At 48.2% G+C, this 21,541-nt stretch overlaps 1 pseudogene; it reads left to right on the plus strand.

Moving 5' to 3' along the window:
- The first annotated feature begins 9,780 nt into the window (after positions 1-9,780).
- LOC114223110 (U6 spliceosomal RNA) lies at positions 9,781-9,877 on the plus strand (annotated as a pseudogene).
- The last annotated feature ends 11,664 nt before the right edge of the window (positions 9,878-21,541 follow it).

Here is a 21,541-nt window from a genome sequence, read left to right on the forward strand (position 1 = left end):
CTGATACAGAGATAACCAAAAAACACGCTCTGTGGGTCCGGAGCAGAGACTCCATTGCCCTAAGAGATGATAAAGGATTGAGGAAGGGGTCTTCCGGGCTTGCAAAGCCAAGCCAGACCTCTGACGTGAAAACAAACGGCTTCCCTTGTCTGTTCATTTCACAGACACACTTGTGTTTTCAGTAGGTACCAGGTACTGCAGGCTCTTGAGGGGCTTACAACCCAGGTTTTTTTAGGGCAGGTAAATTTAGGGACTAATTTTATTCTGGGTATGTCAAGCAATCCTGTAATACTGTGGCTCGAGACGGGCCCCCTAGGACTCTAGGGAAGCCTCAGGGGGTGTGGGGGGGGCGCTGTGGAAGGGAGTGGAAGTCAAGGTGAGGATTCTTTGCCCACAACTCCGCCCCTCACGTCAACTGCTGCAGCTCCGTTAGGATCTGTTTCATGGATTTGGATTCCCCATCAGTTTTATTTTGGACGAAAGACAATGTGGTTTAAAAAAAAAAAAAAGTTTGAAAAGAATCCCTGCTTTACTGCACTGAAACGCAGCAGAAAAAGAACAGGAGGCTTCTCTGCTCCCCAGAACACTGAAAGAATGAAAACATTTTTTTTCAATCTGCAAATGCCCAGAATGACCCTCCTCAGTCTAACCTCCTCTTTGAAGAGCTGAGGAGATTGCAGACCAGAGCAAGGGAGAGACAAAAGCTCAGGGTCACAGAGATGTCTCCGTGAATGTTACAGCAAAAATGAGTGTCAGAGTAACTTGCCCATCTGAGAAAACCTAGCCCTGGGCTTTTAGTCAGCAAATCACATTGCCAAAATGCACTTATTTACTCAAGTCCTGCTTCTTTTCAAAACCAGAAATAAGTAGGAGTAACAACCTGAGAGCAAATATTATTATTGAATGTTGCAATTAATTTTGAGCTTCCTACCACTCCAGGTGAAAAGAGAAACCCACAGTGTTCCATAGTTTTTATTGATGAGGAAACATCCATTCTTTTTATGGGAGATTATTTCATGAAAAAAAAATGTCCTTATTTAAACTTAAGGAGGAAAAGAGTCGTGCCCTTTTTTGGATAGAATAAACCAGTAAGTCCTAAGATACTAACTTTCCCATCTAGACTGACTTCTTTGGTCAGTTTGTGGGTTAACATGTGAATTCACCCATTGGCCACTTCCACCAACATTATAAATGAAATCATTGGTTTTGTAAGTTGAGATATTAAAAACTCTTATTTTCCCTTTTCTATTTCTTCAGGGCTACGTCTTTTTTTCCCAAACTTTGCATTCTATGTGGCTGGTATCTGCAAGCAAGGAGTACAAACTCCGTCGAAAGAAGAACAGAGGGGAAAAGAATAAAAATATTTGTAATCTGGGGGGATGGGGAACTGAGCATTCCGCATGCCATCCCATGAGCTTGACTAACACTATGGGGTCCTACTCTGTGTCACTTACCTCCTGTACTCACTGAAACCCACCCTGGATCTCTGTTTATCTTTACCATACCACAACCCTTTAAAATGGTGTCAAGATACAGAAAAGCCACAGACTAACAAGGCTCAGAAGTTTGCCTGGTGACGGGGATCTTCCGTCAAATCCTCCAGCCACCTGCTCTATGTAAGCCAGGCACTGATGAAGGTACTCCAAGTCCCAAAACAATAGAGATCACTCGTCTGTCTTCGGTGACCTCAGTCTAGTGGTCAGAGACAGCCAGCAGTCAACACACACAAAAAAGACAAAAAAGAACAACAAACAAGGAAATCATAACTGTGTCACAAGCTGGAAAGGAAAGAAAGCAGGAGCAGTGATGGAAGGTAATTGGACATAGGAGGAACAGGCATGCAGCTTTCCACTGTTGATCAGGCGAGGCTTCTCAGGGAGGTGACAGTTAAGCTGAACCTGGAAGATGAGAAGCAGCTGGGCAACCAAGGGCCAGGGAGAACCATCAGAGTCTGGATCTGCACCAGGCAGCTCAGGAGGCCTTGAGCCACCTCTTGTCTAGTCATTCTGACAACCCCACAAGGTCAGCATCTTCTTCCACCTCACGGGCGTGAACACCGGGGCTCAGAGAGGTGAAGTGATTTGAGCTTCACCACGCAGCTAATTACAATGGAGCAAGATTTTAATCCAAGAACATCTGGCCCAAATCTCTGCTCTTAGCATTGGCTTCATTTGATTTGACTCACTGATACATCAGCCACCACCGCTGGCAGCTCAACTTACACTGGGCCAGTTCGTTTACTAGTTCGTTGTCTATTCATTTTTTTAATTATTTAAATTCAATTAGCCAACTTACATTACATCATTAGTTTCCGATGTCGTGTTCAATAACTCATCAGTTGCATATCACACCCAGTGCTCATTACATCACGTGCCCTCCTTAATGCCCATCCCCCAGGGAACCCATCCCCCCGCCCACCCCACCCCCCCAGCAATCCTCAGTTTGTTTCCTAGAGTTCAGACTCTCTCATGGTTTTTCTCCCTCTCTGATGGTCTATCCATTTTTACTCACACTCAGCCTCGTTCCAAAGAGGGTTTGAACCCTCAGATTCTCTGTGCTTGCTGGCCTCTCTATACTCTCCTTCAGATAGAGCCCCCTGCTCCAGCTGGATTGGTGTACAGAAATGCCATGACAATGACTTCTCAGGGTTCATGTTCAGACTTTTAAAGAAACTCACAGACAAGGAACCTTCTCACCCTCTGTCCGGTGTTCCCCTTGGATGCTGTTGTTCAATGTTCCAAAGGTCCTAGGGATACCTAGAAACTCGACCCTCCCTTTATCAGGCCAAACACCAAGCAAAAAAGCAAAAATCCTCCCACTTCCTCTGGGGATGCAAGCAAACATTCCCTGGAGAATCAAGGAGGCACGCGTGCTCTGCTCCTCTGCCCATCTCTGCTGCCACCATTATGAACAGGGAGGGATGTCACCATAGAAGCATCCCTTTGTGCCCTCGCAGCCCTGACTTGAGCTACACGGGGCTGAAAGCAGCCCGGAGTGGCAGAAAAGCCTCTTTCTAACCCCGTGGCTCATTCCCAAGCCTGCTGGTTGATGAAACCCATTGCAATGACTTCAATGAAGTACAGGAAAGTGGGTCACTCCCTGAATGACCACATCTGCCCAAAATAGGCATGTTACATCATCGCCACACAGGACCTGACTCTTACTCAACCAGGTGCGCAATTTGGGGGTTTTTCTAAGTAATCTTCCAGCTGAAAAAAGAGCCTGCCATTCAGGGAGCCCTCATTAGCTCAGAATAACAGTCCCACGTGTTCAGCCTTACCAGGCGCGGGGACCTACGCTCGGCCTTTTACCACAATGAGCCCGTAATTGTCCCAGCAGCTCGGCTGGGGTGGGAGGCAGGTGTTGTCATCATCGCTATCTTCCAGATCAGGACACCAAGGCATCCCTTGCATCACTTGTGTGAGGTCTCCAGCTAGAAAGGGGTAGGGAGTGGATTCAAGCCGCTACCTGCTCGCTTTGCTGGGTCTCATTGCAATGAAACAGCTTTTCCGAGTCGTACGAGGTTTTCAGCCTGTTACTCACGCCCAAGTCAGAACCTTGTCCTTATGGACAAAGAAACGTGGAAAAGCTGGGGATGACCTTAGTAGGCTGTTCTCAGATTCCAGTTTCACTCTGAAACATGCAAAAACCATGCATGACAAAAAATATACATTTTTTTAAGAGAGGAGGCTGGACATGGGTAGGCAAGATCAGAGATGATGTTAGAAGGCTTCAGTGATAGGGTCTGAATCAGCAACTGCCTGTGACAGGTCAACGCCAGGCTCTGATGGCCCTGTCATTTGCAGAGTGACAGGCCACCGCTCTCTAGACCCTCCCAGAGCCACTGGATGACCTTCCAGGAGATGGCGCTGCCTCATGGGCTTTGCCAGGGCCTCTGCCGCCTGGGTTCCTAAACATCGAGCTCCCAAAGGAAACGTGTCGCCGCCCCACTCCTGCAGCCATTTTTACTTTGGGTGGTGATGTATCCGTTCAGTGAGGAGGTCGGGGCTGAAGATAAAGTTTGCTTCCCTCCAGAGCAGCAGTTCCAAGAAATCACATTTTCAAAGTAGAAACCGATGATCCCTGTAACGGCACAGCATTCTGTGTCCTGCTGGTTTGGAGACAACGAGAGGGAGAGAACACACAAGCTCCCTCCTCGCTCTCTGCCCCAACCCAGGCAGACAGAAGGCTGGAGACCCCTGGAGCTCTGTCTCTCCCTGCTCACTGCCTCCAGCACCGAGAAGAAATGGGCCACACAGGTTCCCCAGGGGACGCACACGAGGACATGGGGGGGGGGAGGGCATCAGCTTAGAGCCCTAGTGAGAAGCCAGTCTCCTGGGGGCTCCCGGTGCAAAGGGACCTGAGGGATAACACAGCTCAGCGCTGCCCTATAGAAATAAAATGTGAGCCCCCTATGTCATTTTAGATTTTCCAATATCCATATAAAACAAGTAAAAAGAAACAGGTGAAATTAATTTAATAGATTACTTAAGCTCATATATCCAAAATATGATCACTTCAGCATGTAATAAGAATTATTGAGATATTTTACATTCTTTTCTTATATACTAAGTTTTTGTGTATTTTGCACTCATAGTACCTCTGAATTTGGACTAAGCCACATTTCAAATGCTCGAGGCATGTGGCCCCAGGGGCCACCACCTAGGACAGCAAGGGTCCAGCTCATTGCTCCATCTGGATTATCACATACCTTCTGCAGCAGCTCCCCAAGGAACTAACTAGCTCCCCGCCACCCAAGTGTGGTCATTGGCAACATCAGCATTTCCCGGGGCTTCTTAGAAATGCAGAATCTCAGGCCTCACCCACAACGTATTTAAATCAGAATCGAACTTTAACATTCTCCCTGGCCGATTGTCGCACCAGAAACTCTGAGAGTCTGTTGCCTTCTCTAAAGGACTTCCAGTAGCAGGGGACTCCCTCATCCGTTCCCAAGGAAGCTCAGGCCATCTTTAACTGGTTCCAATTATTAGAAAAGCACTCATCCTTCCGTTATTGAGCATTCTCGATGAGCCAGGCACTGTGTTAAGTGCGTCACACGAATGACCTCATTTAAGCCCAGCACCACCCTATGATACAGGGGGCTAATTTTGGCTCCTTTTTTGTAGATGAATAAACGGAGGCCCCAGAAACCTAGATGACTCACCCCAGATTGTGTGGCTAGCCAGCTGCCTGTCTCAAGGCCTGTTTTTCTTAGCCACTCACTACACCAGGGCCTCCCTGAACCTTCTGCCTGCTGGTTCCTCCTACACACTACCCAGTGCCAATTTGGAGCCCAGGAGACTTTTCCATCTTCATAGTAAAGGAGAGCGTTGTTGGGACTCCGTAGAGATGGTCTTTGGTACCACGGCTTAATATTTTTGTGGGTTTCCTTTATTACTGATTTCATTTCTTTTCATTTAATATTTCATTTATCGCTTGAACAAACTCTATTGGTAGCCACCCACTCAGCATTTCCTTTCCTCATCAAGGTTCAGGACAAGTTTAGAAATTGGCAACTAAGCAAATAGGCAGAAATTAACAAAAGTCAGATGATGTCATTAGATAGCTCAAAGATTCCTGGTTTCCAATTAAATAAGGTAGGTGGTTAGAGCAATTATGTAACGTACACATATTACGTGAGGGACCCCAATTATGCAAGGTTCACGGGTAGGTACCGTGCTGAGGACGATACTGAACTTGCACAAAATGTCATGAGACACAAGCAGGAAGGCAGGGTGATCAGATGGGGAAAGGAGAGCACAGACCATCAGAGAAGATAGTGACTATGCAGCACACACGGCTCCACTCGGGAAGGTTCCAAGGCATCCCAGAGAAAGAGACAGTCATTCTCCTGAGCAGTGGGTAGTAACCAGAAGACTTTTGTCACAATCAGTCTGATAGTGTCAAACATACCGAGAAGCGACAAACAGAGAAAACAAACAGTAGTTTCAAACATGAATCCCGATTTAGTGTCCTAGCAGCAGACCATCTGAATTACAGCCCATGATTTATGATCTAGAGCCTTCTGACATGGGCATTTCTACATGGCTGCAGGCCCTGGTTGATCTAAAGATGGTTAATGATTGTCCAGCACGATCCAGGGACTACAGTCAAGGGGAAAATACACCCCACACACCACCTCTGGCTCCTTCAGAAGCAGTCCACACTCCAAGGTCACTGTCGTTCCTTTTGTTCACCCAAAATCTCCATCGGCGTTAGGTGTCTTCCTGCAGGACATGGATCAGGGTCTCCAAAATAAACAGGATTCCAGCCAGCAGGAAACTGTATTTGATTAATGTGCAACAGATTCTCTGGGACAGAACCAACCTTTGTCACCAATGCATCCCCAGGGCCCAGGACAATGCTTAACTCCCGGTGGGCATTCAGTATAAACCTGTCAACTGACCATACTTGGAGACCTCACTCCTGTGTTCTAAAGCTCTTCACTGATAGCAGTAGTAATCACAGCAGCTAATACTTATTGGAGGTTTATTTTGTCCCAAACACCATGCTAAACACTCTACTGACGTTAGCCAATCAAACACCCCACCAGTGTGGTGAGACCGTGACCATTATTTGTATCTTCCATACAAGGAAACTAAGGCACCAGAAGATTCAGGAACATGTCCAATACCGTCTGCCAGGAGGTGGCAGGACTGGGATTTGAAGTCAGATCCGCCAGCCTCCTTGCTTGGAAACACCTCGCTATGTTTCATTTTTATTTTCCTGCTGGGCATGCAGAAGCACACAGTGACCCCAAATGCTTCTTCTCCAGCGGAAGGGAGAGGAAGGGCATTCTGCAGCAGGGACCGCCACCTTCAAAATGCCCCTACAGCAGCTTCATTCGAGGGCCTACACATTCATTCGCTCATTGTGAAGACTGAAAGTCATTCTGGGGTTAGGACCCTGCTGCCAGACACCGGAGACAGAAGGATGAATAGTTTCTGGTTCCCGCTCTCCATGGGTCACAGGCTGGGCTCAGTGGGCAGATGAAGAGCCCAGAGTGTCGATACAGTGTAGCTTTGAAATAAACTTCTACTGAACACGGCCAACCTGGCATCAGTGAGTTATGCGCTGAGCGAGGCGTGGAGACGTTATACACCCTGCCCTCCAGCAACTCCCCACCTGTCTGCCCCCAGGCAGACCAGGAGCTGGGCGGTCCGCACTTGAGCCCAATTGCCGGGTCAAGACCAAATGTGTTAGAGGTGTGCAGAGCAGGTGAGATCGTTGTGAGTTGAGGTCATTGCCCTTCTCAGGGAGATGAAAGCAAAAACAGTCCTGACAGATGCCTCGAGTGTCCTTGTCATTTCTAAGTGTTTCCCTGGAGATGGTTATTCAGAAGAAATAGGATGGTAATGCTTGCCGTGGCCACATCTGTACAGCAGTCCTAAGCTGAGGACATCCCAGGACTGCCTCTAAGCTTCCATGGTTCCACTTGGGTTAGAAAACCTCAGAAGAAGGTCATCTCAGTGAAGGGTGCACAGGGCTGGCTGTGGTTAGTGGCTGTGGATCGCTGAGGTTCAGAGAGGTTGAATAAGCTTCTTGAACTTGGCTCTGACTTTGAATAACACATATGAATTGCTTTAACACTCCAAAGGGTAACTTCTAGTGCAAATAACCTGGAGATCTTTTTCCAGAAGGGCCACAAGGGCATGCCCACTTCGCAGAGCCCTGACCAAGGCTCTGGGGAGCTCTTCCATCCTTCGCTGGACCAATTTTCCAAAGTGCTCTGTAATTAATGCCTCCCAGAAGAGATCCTCTCCTTGTCACTGAGAAGAGAAAAATAAAAGCATTCTTGCAACAGTTTTGTACCTTGGGCAGAGCTGATTCATTTTCAGCCAGCTCAAATAAAGTGCCATGATGCGAGTAATAATAGAAGCCAATAGTTTACAGGATGGCCCATCAATGGCCCTTCAAGTATGTCCATCACCTTTAAAGTGCAGAAGTAAAGCTGACATAGAGTTTGCAGGAGATGTTATTGCTCTGAGTAGAATTTTTTTTCCTATGGAATTTTTGCAAGAGAATAGCTGGGTTTTTTTTCCTATGGATTTTTTGCAAGAGAATAGCTGGTTTAGTCTGTGTGGTACCTGCAGGTATAATCTGTTTCTACACAGGGCATGCATTTATTTATTCACTCACCAACTATCTATTGAGCCCCTCCTAAATGCAAAACATTTGGATAGATGCTGGAGAAAAAAGACAGAGTCCCTGCCCTCATGGAGCTTGCATTCTTGTGAGGGAGACAGACACAAATGAAATAATAAGATATATATGTTAAATATCTCATGATTTGTGACTGATGCTGGGCAAAAAAATAGCAACAAGAAGTGACTAATATTAAGGAAAAGGTATATTTTGGGTTCAGGCTCAACAAAGACCTTTCTGCAAAGAGAACTTTTATACTGCATTCAGAAAGGAGTCAGGCTTGCAAAGGGCAGGGGAAGATCTTTGGGGTCTGAGGACTAGCTTGTGCAAATGTCCTGGGGTAGGATGGAGCACAGCTGAACTGGAGAAGCTGAGGGAGAAACATGGGTGGGAGAGAAGAGCCTGGAGGAGTGGGTAGGAGCCAAGCCAGATGCTCCATGCTCTGAAGATGGCCTCTCTTCTCCAATCTTCTGCCTGGTTTCACTTGGCAACTCAACACAACAGACCAGTGCCTGACTCCTCCCATTCTCCCCCACTTAGCATCCTCAGGAACACTATCTTGTGGCTTAAAAAGAAAACCCAACACACTCTGGTCACCCTCTGCTTTGTTCCAGCAGCTTCCACAGTGATGAAGAAGCAGGCTCCATGAAAAGAGCATGGGTGATGTTCCCCCAGTGTGCACATTCTTCCCACCCCACCGAGCCAGCCTGGGGTGGCTGCACTCGGTATGCTGCCATGGTCGTTGATAATAATTGTTGCATTAATTGGTGCTGTCCGGACCAGACAGAACGTAGAAGATCCCACTGTGTCCAATAATTAATGTTTTTCCCTCACTGCAAAGCCATTAATAAGGGGCTCTTCCAAGAAACGAGTAATTGGCTGGTTGGGCGTCATTAGGGTATTTATAGATAAGCTTTGGTCTGAAGACATAGAGGAAAGCTGATTATGTTTATTTAGACTCTATTATCTATCGCTAATGTGTTATCCAGCGTTCCGATCATCCCCATTATCTGGGTCCTAATGATACAGGGCACACTTACAATGTGATTTCAGTGACCTGCAACATGGCTTGATCTTCGCTGCAAGGGACAGAGGGGGACGGAGGGGGCGGCTGTTCACAGGTTCTGCTTGCTCCCACTCATCTGCCGTGAACCTTCTCCTGCCGCTAAGAAATTTAGAGCAAGGCTCTTGGAAGTACTAGAAAGACAGTTTCTCCTAATTAAACCTCAGAGGAGTGGAAGTTTCCGGGGTCTGTGATTATCTGAAGGGTTTTTGAAAATGTAAATCTGGTTGGGGAAACATGGCTTTGAAAAATAGAGGGAGGAAGAGGTAGCCTGGTTTTGAGATGCTATCTCCGCCGGTAGCAAGCAAAGAAGTCTCACGGCTGATAAAACCTGGCCGAAATATACATCTTAACAGATAAGCACATATGCTTCCAAGTGCTCTCCCGCTCCCCGGGGATGTGAACAAGGTGACCTCTGGGGCTGCCTTTTCTCCCAGAAGACTTTGATCCATTTGTCCTTTGCTAGAATTTTTAGAAAAGATTTCTTATGTTGTTTTTGAAAAGTAGATATGTGCAACCACGTGAATGTACTTGATGTCATTGGCCTGTACCGTTAAAAATGATTTAAAATAGTGCAGCACAAATACTAAAATTGGAATGATACAGAGAAGATTAGCATGGTCCCTGCATAAGGATGACACACAAATTCGTGAAGCGTTCAATATTTTTGAGTTTCTTTATGTGTACAGGGAAAGGATTGAATTTTTTCTCCTCAAAACTAGCTTTTTTCACAAATAAATTATCATGTTAAACTTCCAAAAATGATTAATATAGTAAATTTTATGATATATATATATATACACATAACTACAATAAAAAAATTACTAGGAGAATAAATAGGGTAATATCATTTATAAGCAGAATTTGAAAGCATAAGGAAGAACTGGGCTTTTAACTTTGTAACTATAATGTATCTAACATTAATTTTGGAAACCAAATACTACGAAACGGTCTCTTCTGCACATGAAACTACCCTCACGTTAATATTCAAAAATCCTTACGTCAACAACAAAAAAATCAAGACCATTGTTCTATCAGTTGACTGAACTGGACTTTATGGGATGGGAGAGTGAGCTCAACCTTTATTCATTTTTACCACTTCCTGTTAAACTTGTTCTGCGGACAACCCTCTATCACTCCTGGCTATAATCTCACATGGGTTCCATGGTTTTTTGTGACTCTTATAAAATAAAGACCCTAGACCTATCCAATAATAAAAAAAAAGTATACCTCGATGTGTATGTGCTTCTACATGCCATACACATGTGATATGCTCTATACTTCATATTCACATGTCTCCAGGCATGGTAAGAGTCTAGAGACCTGAGTTCAAGTTCAGGTTTGCCCGTGTCACAGCGCATGTACGGGGTAAAAGGATGCACAATGTCGTGAAGCTCTGTGAGATGGGGGTGCTGCAAATGCACACAGGGTCTTTGAAAGATGAAGGATGACATCTATGGAGACAGGGGCAGAGAAGGGGCCCTGCGAATATCCATCTCTCCCCATCTGACCTTGTACACGCGAAAGCATCGGACCTGTACAGCCCTCTACACCCTTGCCCACGCTGTCCTCTCTGTGAAGAACGCACTCAGGAACACGGACCTGGCTCTGGTCTTGAAATCAGCTCCCAGAGAGTTGACCTGTGTGCAGATGTGTGATGTAACTTTGCAAATTAAGTGTGTAATGCTTTTAGAAAAACGATGCCCTTTCCTCCCCTGCTCCCCACCACTGGGACCGGGTAATTTGTGGGCACATCTGTTGCAGGTGTTGGGGAATACTCTTGGAGATATTCTTAGATCCTGGCCTGGGGTCTAAAGGTTGAGAACCTGGCTCCTGGGACGGGAGTAACAGGAGTAACAGGAACGAGGCAGAAGGCCTGGGAGCAGGACTGGGCCTGGGCGGGTGGCCAAGGTGAGTGGCTAGATCAGCCAGCAGGGAAGCCAGAACGGACCAGGATGGCACTCAGGGGCAGGAAAGGGAGGCAGGCGCCGAACCCAGACACATAAACACACCGTGTTTACCAGATACCACTCACCCACCTGGCCCAGGCAAGTCACTTAACCCCTCCTGGCCAGAGCAATCTCACTTGTAAGGAGAGGTGCAGGCCTGCTAAGCTCCCAGACTGAGGTGGTCCCGGCTGCTAGCATTTTAATTGACAGATTGTCCGCTGGGCACCTGCATTGTACCACATGCTGGGGGGGCGGGGAGCATGTGCAGGATCAAAGACAGAAAGAGGAGGTGTAATCGGCACCCTTGCCTGCAAGAACCCATCACTCTTCTTACCATCTGCCAGGGCTCCTCACTTTTCTTCACATAAAATCCAAACTCGGATTCAAGATCCACACAGAACTGTGGGATAAAGCCCTGGGGCGTCCGTCAGACAATATCTGGTAGTGCTTTTTTGCAACCCCGAGACAAAATTCAGAGGTAGTATGGTTTTTCTCTTCACTAAAACATTGCTTGATGTTTTATTTTTTTTTTAAGATTTTATTTATTTATTTGAGAGAGAGAGAATGAGAGACAGAGAGCACGAGAGGGAAGAGGGTCAGAGGGAGAAGCAGACTCCCCGCCGAGCAGGGAGCCCGATGTGGGACTCGATCCCGGGACTCCAGGATCATGACCTGGGCCGAAAGCAGTTGCTTAACCAACTGAGCCACCCAGGCTCCCTTGCTTGATGTTGTAATCGATATAATGCCTTAACCGTAATACAAAGGTGGGAGGAGAAGAAGTAATCTGTAATAAAACAACATGCGTTTCAATAGGTAAATTCTCTGGCGTGACTTCACTCATCAACATAAGGACGTGCCTTTGTGTATAAAGTCATAGTGAATGCCACAAACACACGTGACAACAGGTGTGTTGTTTGGGAGACTCAAATACCAAAAGTGATGTTGCCATGGGTGACATGATTTTCCCAACATGGAGAACAGCACTTGATAATGTTCCAAACAAAACACCGTGCAATCTTCCCTTAATTTATATGGTAGAGCCATTCCTAGACAATGCAATGCATAACCGATCCCATGCCAAAGTTATCTTCAGTTTATAGGAATAGGAGAGTTAAGTCCAGGGTAAGCTCATCAGAAATTGGCTTTCTACCCACATGAATATCCATTAGGACACCCCAAAGTCACACAGGACCCAGGACAGTCCACTGTCGTGTCAGTCTGTTCCATGCACTGCTTGAAATCTTCTTGCATCCTTGGTGCCTACTCACTGAATTGATGGCACGCCCCCCACAAATATCCCAAACAAACTCAAGAGGGCAATACTGCTCCCTTGAGAATCACTGATCTAGCCCCTGCCTACCTCTCCAAAGTTGGCTTTGTTCCTCCTCTCTCCTTGTCCACCACATTCCCGGCCACACAAGCTTTTGTCCATTCTTCCAACACATCAAAGGCCTTTGCACATGCTGTTCCCTCCCCCGGGAAGGCTCTTCCCTAGCTCCTCACAGAGCGGCCTTCTCACCCTTTGTGTCTCAGCTCACATACCATTTCCACGGGAACAGCTTTCCCAACCGTCCTACCTACTGTAACACATGCATCCCAGGCCTGCCAGGCTCAGCCATATTACCCTGTTCGTGTCTCTCACACATCATGCCGGAATGATCTTTTTCTAGGTGGTCTATCTCATTAGACTGCGGGCAGCAAACCTTTCTGTAAAGGTCCAGAGAGCAAATATCTTGGGCTTGGCAGGCCACATGGTCTCTGTCTCAGCAACTCCATTCTGTCATTGTAGCTCGAAAGCACTCACAGGCCACAGGGACTATGGAGATGCTGTGTACCAATAAAACTTTATTTACGAAAGCAGGTGGCAGTCGGGCTCAGTCCATGGGCAGCGGTTTGCCAGCCCCAACACTAGACTGTAAGTTCCTTATCTGTCCAGTTTCCTCTTGAATTCCCTGGGTCCAGCACAGTGTGGGGCCAATGCTAAGAGCTGAATGAGTGCATGTTGAAGAAATGTGTTTGTTGTCTACCTACAATGAGGAACCACCAGAAAACCCAAGGAAGACCTTCCGAATCTTAGCACCTAGGAAGTCATTTACACATTGGTCACACACCCAGCAGCACCCCTAACAGCCTTGATAAGGAAGGGCAGGAGAATTCAGGGAGGGCTTCCTGGAGGAAGTGACCCCGACCAGCTGCTGAAGGAAGGATGGGATTTGGACCATGGTAGTTGTGGCACTCACTTGTTCAATCATTAATTCATTCCCTCATTCGAGGGACTTGTGATGAGTGTCATATCAGGTCAGATAACACAAAGATGCCCATGGAGTGCTACTGAAGAAGGAGAAGACTTTGATCCTGTTGCCAGGGCAATCTAGAGATTCCAAGAACTCTGTGGCCCACTCACACTTCTGGGTACCTGATGCGAAGGAGATACGAAGGTCACATCTGAGCACGGCTCAGTAGCGCCATAACTGGATTGTCATCCCACCAAACCATCCACAGCGTCTAACCCCACAGTGAAATCAGTGTGAAACTGTCCTCAGCATCCCCCCAAACCTCACCCTCCAACCCCAGCCAATCGCAGGGCCCCAGCCCGAGGCCCTCCCTCACCCTGATTGCAGCCTGCTCTTGGGCTCTCCATCACCCAGTGGCACAATCATATGCTCTTCCCAGGAAGGGATGCCCTAATGGTGGGTCTTCAGACAGAAGTCCGGGGCGATTTTTAGCAGCAGTACCCCTGGGCCGTCAGAACACGATGACACACCCACTAGGCAGTTCCAAGTAATTGGGGAGGAATATTTCAGCAGCAGGATGGGTACCTTGAGACCATGAGTGACAGGTTTTTGGTCTTTTAAGGGGTTATTCGAAACTCTTTTCCAAAAACAGGACCAAGGTTACCCTCACTTTTCCCCCTTGGTTTTCTTCCCTCCAAAGCCCAAGGCCTTGAACCTCCTACAACCTCAGGACTGCTTTTCCTTCTCTGTTTGCCTTGGCTTCTCAGAAACTCAGAGCCAAAGGTATAGCCCATGACCTTCCAGGCCCTGTCTGGGACGTGCTGCATAGTACATCTTCAGGTGAACGGATTTTGCTGCCACATTTCCCTTTCCCTGGGATTTCTCATCTGCTCTTGAAATGGTAATAGACACGCCTCCGTAGGGCAACTCAAGTCCTCTCAGAGGTGAGCCAGGTGTCTTTCTTTTGCATAAAAAAAAAATTGCAGAATGTTCTCCCTATCTCCCTACCCCCTCCAAACCTGAACCCATTTTGTTAATATTAAGCTTAATTATTTTGAAGTGTAGTTTAATTTAAACCTAAGTTACTGTTAGCATTTCATAAGTAATAGTCATTTTCTACTGGCTAATGAGGGGTAAAAATAAACCTATTTCTCAACACAGTATTGATACCCCGTCATAAAAACAAACAAGAGAAAACACTCCATATAGGAACTTGAGGCCATGATCTTCTTGTCTTCATCTCCTCAGATCTGTGCCCTTGTGGTGACCCTGACTTCGAGCTGGGGGCCATGGCCCAGAAGCTACTAAGGGTCACAAGGGAAAAAATCCCCAAAGGGCTCCTCTTCATAGAGTGACCAAGGGCCAGGCTTTGGGATCAGAGAACCCCTCATGCATTCCTTCGTTTGTTGGCCCATTCAGTAAATCAAGTACCTTTCAGGTCAGACACTGTGCGGAGCAGGGGGGACCCGTGAACAAGATGAAGAAGGTTCGTGCCCCGCCCCCAGCCCCAGACCTAACCTCACAGCACGGGGAGGCCACAGTAAGCAAGGGAGCTACCAAATGAACAAGGTCATTCCAACCTGTGCTAATGTAACAACGAGCAGAGGGAGGGGGAGATGGACACATTAAGAAAGGCCTCTCAGAGGAGGTAATGTCTGAGCAGGCCACAGAAAGGGCAGGGGAAGCAAAAGTCAAGGAAAATGACAGAACAGGAAAGAATATGGACGTGGAAAATGCAGGAGTGTAAAAGCCATCGAGGATGCTTGCCTCCACCTGAAGTTTCAGGGTAGAAAGGCAATTTTCAGGATGCCCGGGCAAACTGTTCAGAGTCCCCGCCTATAAACCTACGGGGACAACCCTATGTCACCCCCCTCACACGAGAGGGAGAAGAGGACAAAACACAGATCCTGACAGTGGGAGACCCAAAACAGAGAATAAAAAGTGGGGGTAAAAAATGAGCCAAGAACCCCGTTCTTCTAAAACAAACCAGTGGCCTTGTGCAAGGGGACACTGCTGGGACGTGGGACACCCGGGGGGCCGTCAGCCAGTCCCTTGGATTCCAAGGGTCCGGTCCCTTCCAGACTTTGCTAAAGACCCCAGGCCCTTGCCCCAGACCACACTGGAGGCTCTGGGTCCTTCACTATGCCGTCTAGAGGACTGTGCTGGGAATCGCCAATGATCTTTCATTAGCTGATGAGCTAAAGCTCTTCTCTCTGCTTCTGCCTCCAGATACTGCCCTCCAGGGCCTGCCTCGGAAGAGAGACGAACCCACTTGATAAACAGCAAGGGCTTCTCGCCCCATCCACGAGTGGGAGGTGCTTTCAAAGCCTTCAGAAAATAGTCACCGATGCCCGCAAGCCGGGGGCACTCATTTGGGGTCTGCTGGCGACATCTGAACGCCAGGATCCCACAGTGACAAGCAGGGAAGGCACAAAACTCTACCTCGTCACCTTTTTAATGAGTAAAATCCTCTGGCTGCTGCCGGGGCCCTCAGAGACCTGCTATTAATGAGCGCTCAGAATAGACTGTGCCTGTTTTATCCATGTACGGAGGCCTGGGAGAGACACTTCAATTTCCATTTTACATCTGCTGCCATGTTCAAGTGGCTCCTTAAGGGCAGGAAAACACTTGGCAAATTCTGTCTTTAAAGAGACACGTTCAAAGAGAGCTTTCGCTCCCCACAGCCACATTCTATATGTGAACGCTTTTCAATTTGCAAAGCATATATTTAGATTATGTATATGGAAACCTGGTAGGCAGCAGGCCTCAGCTGCCCATACAGCTCCCCCCCTGCCCCTTGCGGCGGCAAGAAGAGAGCTTCCGGTCTGGTCCTCCGATTCGGTGGCTTCACTCACTGAGAGGGGGACAAGGACAGCTTCTGTTTTGTCCTATTTAGGAACCTTGGTCCTAGCCAGCAGCCCCTGCAGCTGCTAACGTGGTGAGCACTGCTGTCTGCACGGGGTTGTGCGAGAGCGGAGATCTGGGAAGGGGGCTGGCCCCAGGGCGTGAGCCACGTGGGGCCCAGAAAGGAGGTGTGACTGACCCAAGCCCACAGGGGAGCTGGGGGGATGGGGCGAGACCCCGGCCTGGGTCTTTCCAAGGCTACGAGCGGGTGTTGAGTAGAGGAGAGAGGAGGGGGAGGTGAAGACAGGGAGGAACTCTGCACCACAGCGTACACCTGGAGGTCTCAGGATGGCCCCCTTGTCCCAGGAGCCACTGCCTGCAAGGGGGGTGAGGATGAAGTTGGGGAATGCAGCCAGCGTCAGGGAACAGGGGTGGTGTAAAGTACAACCTCGGGCTCTTGCATTTGCCACCTACCTTATTTCAGCCACTATCGCAGAAATACCCCAGCCTGGGGGCTTAAAGAGCAGACATCCGGGGCGCCTGGTGGCCTACTGGGCTGAGCGTCTGCCTTCGGCTCAGCTCATGATCCCAGGGTCCTGGGATCGAGCCTCGCGTCGGGCTCCCTGCTCAGCGGGGAGCCTGCTTCTCCCTCTCCCTCTGCTGCTCCCCCTGCTCTCTCTCTCTCTCAAATGAATAAATAAAGTCTTTAAAAAAAAAATAGCAGACATCTCTTTCTTTCAGTTCTGGAGGCTGAAGTCTGAGGTCCTGGTGCCAGTATGGTCAGTTTCAGGTGAGGGCTCTCCTCCTGGATCGTAGATGGCTGCCTTCTCACCATGTCCTCGTATGGCAGGGAGAGAGAGCTCTGTGCCCTTTATCCACTTATGAGGGCACCAATCCCATCATGGCAGCTGCACCCTCATGGCCTCATCCAAACCTAATTACCCCTGAAATGCCCACCTCCAAGCACCACCACACTGGGGATTAGGGCTGCAACAAACAAATTTGGGCAGGAGGAGGGGGACATAAACATTCAGTCCATAGCACCACTGTGTGATCTTGGGCAAGTTGCTTACGCCCCCTGAGCCTTCACTGTTCATCTATAAAATGGGATCAGCATCCCCCTGGCGGTGGGTCTGGGGATGCCGTGACCTGCACATGGACAGCGCCTGGCACACAGGCAGAGTGAGCATAGTGGTATCTGCGTTTACTTCTACAGCCCTGTGATCATCAGAATCCTGCAGAGCGAGAAACCCATTCTCCAAGCAACCTCAAAAGACCCACAGGATAAATGTATCGTGAAGAGAAGAAATCCGGAGAAATCAAACTTATCCATACTTCAAAAAGGGACGATGTGGGATGAAAGCCGCCTACAGCATGAATTACTGTTGATTTCATCATTGTTGCCATCCCCAGAACAAACAGCCCCAGAAAGCACGGTGGTTGTAACCCTAAGCCTGTGGCATCCCAGGGCATTTCCAATTATCTCCAAGTGTGTTATAAAATGCTCACCAAAGATAACTTGAGTTTTCTCTCATTCAAAATGCCATTCTCCATCATCAGCACTTTGGCAAGTGGGAGAGGGGGCACAGCATCATGCTGTGGCAGAGTCTGCCTGCTGCTTCCCTAGTACCCATCCTCCCTCACTCACGAGCATCTAGAGTCTGGAGGCGGTGATGTGCCCAGTTGCAGGATCTGCTTCCCAGCCTCTCTTGCAGCCAGATGTGGCCACATGACCACGTTCTGGCCATGGAAGCAAGAGAAACTCATAAAAGGAATTCTGGAAAGGTTCTCTGAAAGGGAGAAAAGACAACTAGAGAAAGACCATTTTGCTTTACCCTCTTCTTGCTTCCTGCTGCCTGGAATGTGGACATGATGGCTGGAGCTGCAGCAGGCATTTTGAAACACTGAGGACAGAAGCCAAATGTGGGGAATGGCAGAGCATGGGAGAGACAGAGCCTGGGCCCCACAGGATCATGAAGCTACCACACCAGCCTACCCAGGACTTCTTGTACATCAGAGGGGAAACTATGCATTTCAGCCTTTGTTATAGGAGTTTTCTGTTAGGTACAGCTGAACCTAATCCTAATGTATATACTTAGTTACTAGAGGCTGGTGAGTGTGTGGAAGAGGAGCTCTGGGTACCTGGCTACCAATCCATCCTCGGCAGGTGACATAAGTGGGAGGTGGAGAGGAAGGGGATGGAACATCATGTGCAGGATGAGGCTCCAACAGCACCTCCTGGCTAGTGCCTACCCAATTCAGCTAGTGCTGGACCCAAGGTGAGGGATCCATCTCTCCCTGTGTCACCTTCTGGAGCCCTCTAGCCTAAGCCAGAGTCTAAAAGGGGACAGGGTGCTGCCACAGGAAAACAGCCTAAGTCAAAATGAACTCTGGTTCAAGCCCTACCTCTGACTTACCAGCGGTGCAACTTTGGTGAAGCCACTTCACCCCCGGGCCTTAGTTGCCTCCTCTGAAAAATGAGATTCACGGTAACACCCACTTCAAAAGGTTCTGTAGAAAATGTAAACACAGTACCTGGAATTCAGCCCTCAGAAATGATAGCCGTGATTATTATAGATGAGTTGTGAATTGACATTATTTTCAGAGACACATTTTGGGGCAAAGGCACATCCTCCCTGGAAAGGCAGCAGGGAGCAAGGCTCTGGCCCAGTGGCAGTGGGCCGTTCTTCCCAGGTAGGGTGAAATCTGCTCGGGTACCACAAGCGTCACTCCCAACTGTCTGCAAGCTAGAAAGAAGACAGAACTGGGAAGGAGGAGACCCAGCTTCCCTCACTGGCTTCGCCACTAACTAGCTGTGACTTCAGGTGAGTCACGGCCTCTTTCTGAGCCTCAGTTTCCCCACCCCCATGAAATGAGGATGCCAGCCCCCATGTCTGAGACCCCTCCCAGCATCAAAGTGCAGCAATCCCATGATACAGAGAGACTGGAGGACCAGGATGGAAACAGCCAATCCACTGATTTTGCCCCCAGCGTCCTCGGCCCTACCATCCATTCTCAGATATTCTTTCCAATTGTATTCCTGTCATTTTGAAGGCCTGATTCAGGAAGAAGCATTATTCCTGCTAACACTAAGGCTTGATCTGAGGACAGGGGTCAGAAGAGATTTGAGAGAGTAGTTTGCCTCCCTTTATGCACACCTGATGAAAACATTCAGATGTGCAAAGCCAATAAATTGGAAGATTCTCAGTTTATAAAAAAGAATCATCTAGAAATGCAAACAATTTTGCTCTCTGAGTCTTGCTCATAGGAGTCTGTGCATTGATGATGGGAAGGAAATCATGCTGAGTGTTAGCTACCTGTTTTGAGGCCTTAACCACATGGTTAACATATATCACTAACTCAGTCCTTTCCAGAAGAATCCCATCAGGCAAGCACTCCTGTCCTCATTTTGCTAGCAGGATAGAGGGACAGTAAAGTTGTATGTTTATTGCTTAAATTAAGGTCATGCTGACAATCAAAGATTGAGCTGGGATACTAATCTTGAGCTAATCTAGGCTGTTACCATCACACCATCACACCGGAAAGAGAAACAGCACAGATGGGATGATGCCCAGCAACAGAACAGAATTTCATCCTAAAACCAGCTGGCAGGGGCTGTCTGTGTGACCTCGAGGCCGTCCCAGAATCTCTCTTTGCTGGTGTTTTCTCATATACAGGTAGGCACTGGAGAGATCTGAGCCCCACTCTGCAGGATCTCCAAGTCACCAGGATGCCCCGCCCCACTCCATCGTCAATATACACAGAGGCTGCCAAGCAGAGAGCACACAGCCATGGAACAATGCCCTGCTTGGGACCCACTGATGGGATGGACTGATGGCCGGCGACCTTGACTTCACAGGTCTCCCCTTCCCTGCCCACCCCTGACCAACTCCAGAACCCCGTGGGTCCCTCCTCGGTTTCCAAACACAAGCAGATCTGCTTACAAACCGGAACATGTAACACGGAATATTTGGAATAACTGGGGGTCGCTCCAAATGTCCACCCAAGTCCCATTCTAGAGACTCTGTTTACCCAGCAGTGTCGTTAGGAGGTGGGGAACCCTGGCTTGCATTCACATTTACCTGCATCAGCCGTGAGGTACCAAAGGATGTAACTGCCCCATGGCATCTGCTGAGACTTTTGCAACATACAGACGGTGTTGCCGTAAAGAATTTAATAGGCCAGCAACTGACACTCGAACTCTTGTGGATTCACCAATGAATCTGATGCCCAGGTGTTGCCAAAAGCATTTATTGTCTCATAATTTGATTTACTTTTTTTCCAGGCTGCTCCCAGTGTCTGCAAGTAGGGGCAAAATGGCTGATGTCTCCAGATGCCACGGAGGCTAATAAAGCTTGCTGTGCTCCCAGCATGCTCTCTGCTGTCAGAAACCGGCAATTAACTTAATAGGGTTCTTGAAATGGAGTCGATCCGGGAAATGTGGCATGTGTTGACACTCTCCCGCTGATCCAAGCAGCCTCCCACCATTGACTTGCAGGGTCTGTTTGCTATTTGAATTATTTAGGAGCTTGTTATGTGAATTAAAAAGCAGCACTTTGCAGCATTAAGTCTAATATTTTATGATCTTCAATTGATTAGGTGGGCTTTCAGGATTACATGGAAAGGTTAAGATAAAACACGCCTCAGACAGGCAGCTCCCACCAGCCTGCTTCACTCTTCAAAAACCTAGAGGAAAACCCAAAAGGAGCCTGCCTCCCTTTTCCCTCCCAAATGAGTCCTCGGGAACCTGTGTTTGGACCATCAAAGAGCTTTTCCACCCTAAGGATACCAGGTGCCCTGGGTCCTCAGGACCAAAGGAGGCTGGTCCCCCATTCCTCCACCTTTCATTTATGTCTTTCTTGGCACAAAGATGCCACCAATGATGTGATGCCCAGAGGGACTGCATCCCAAGCCTGGGCCTGCAAAATGAAAGCCCTGCTGTGGGTTCCCAGCCACTCGATTGGACCTGAATGGGCACCACTGCCACAGCCACCGTGGCCAAGGGTGTGTCTAACACACCTCCCTCGACTGTGAGTGCCAATTCATGCTTTCTTTGCCCTACCAGCTCTCACCACCCTCTCCTCTGGCCTATGACGATAGTTTTCCACTGGGTTTCTCCCAGCACCTCCCTTGCAATCCACCCTATATTCTGTAGCCAAACCTACTTCCGGTGATGAAACTCCCCTGTTCAGAAACATTCAGTGGCTCCCCATTGCCCTTTGTTACGTATATATACTCATCAACCTGAGCCCAGACTCTCTTTCTAGCCTCATCTTCCATTGCCAACCATATCAATCAACCAGACT

The sequence above is a fragment of the Eumetopias jubatus genome, unplaced genomic scaffold (assembly GCF_037043125.1).
Source record: "Eumetopias jubatus isolate StellerSeaLion01/CBP00866 unplaced genomic scaffold, mEumJub1_p1.0 scaffold_17, whole genome shotgun sequence".
Lineage (NCBI taxonomy): Eukaryota > Metazoa > Chordata > Mammalia > Carnivora > Otariidae > Eumetopias > Eumetopias jubatus.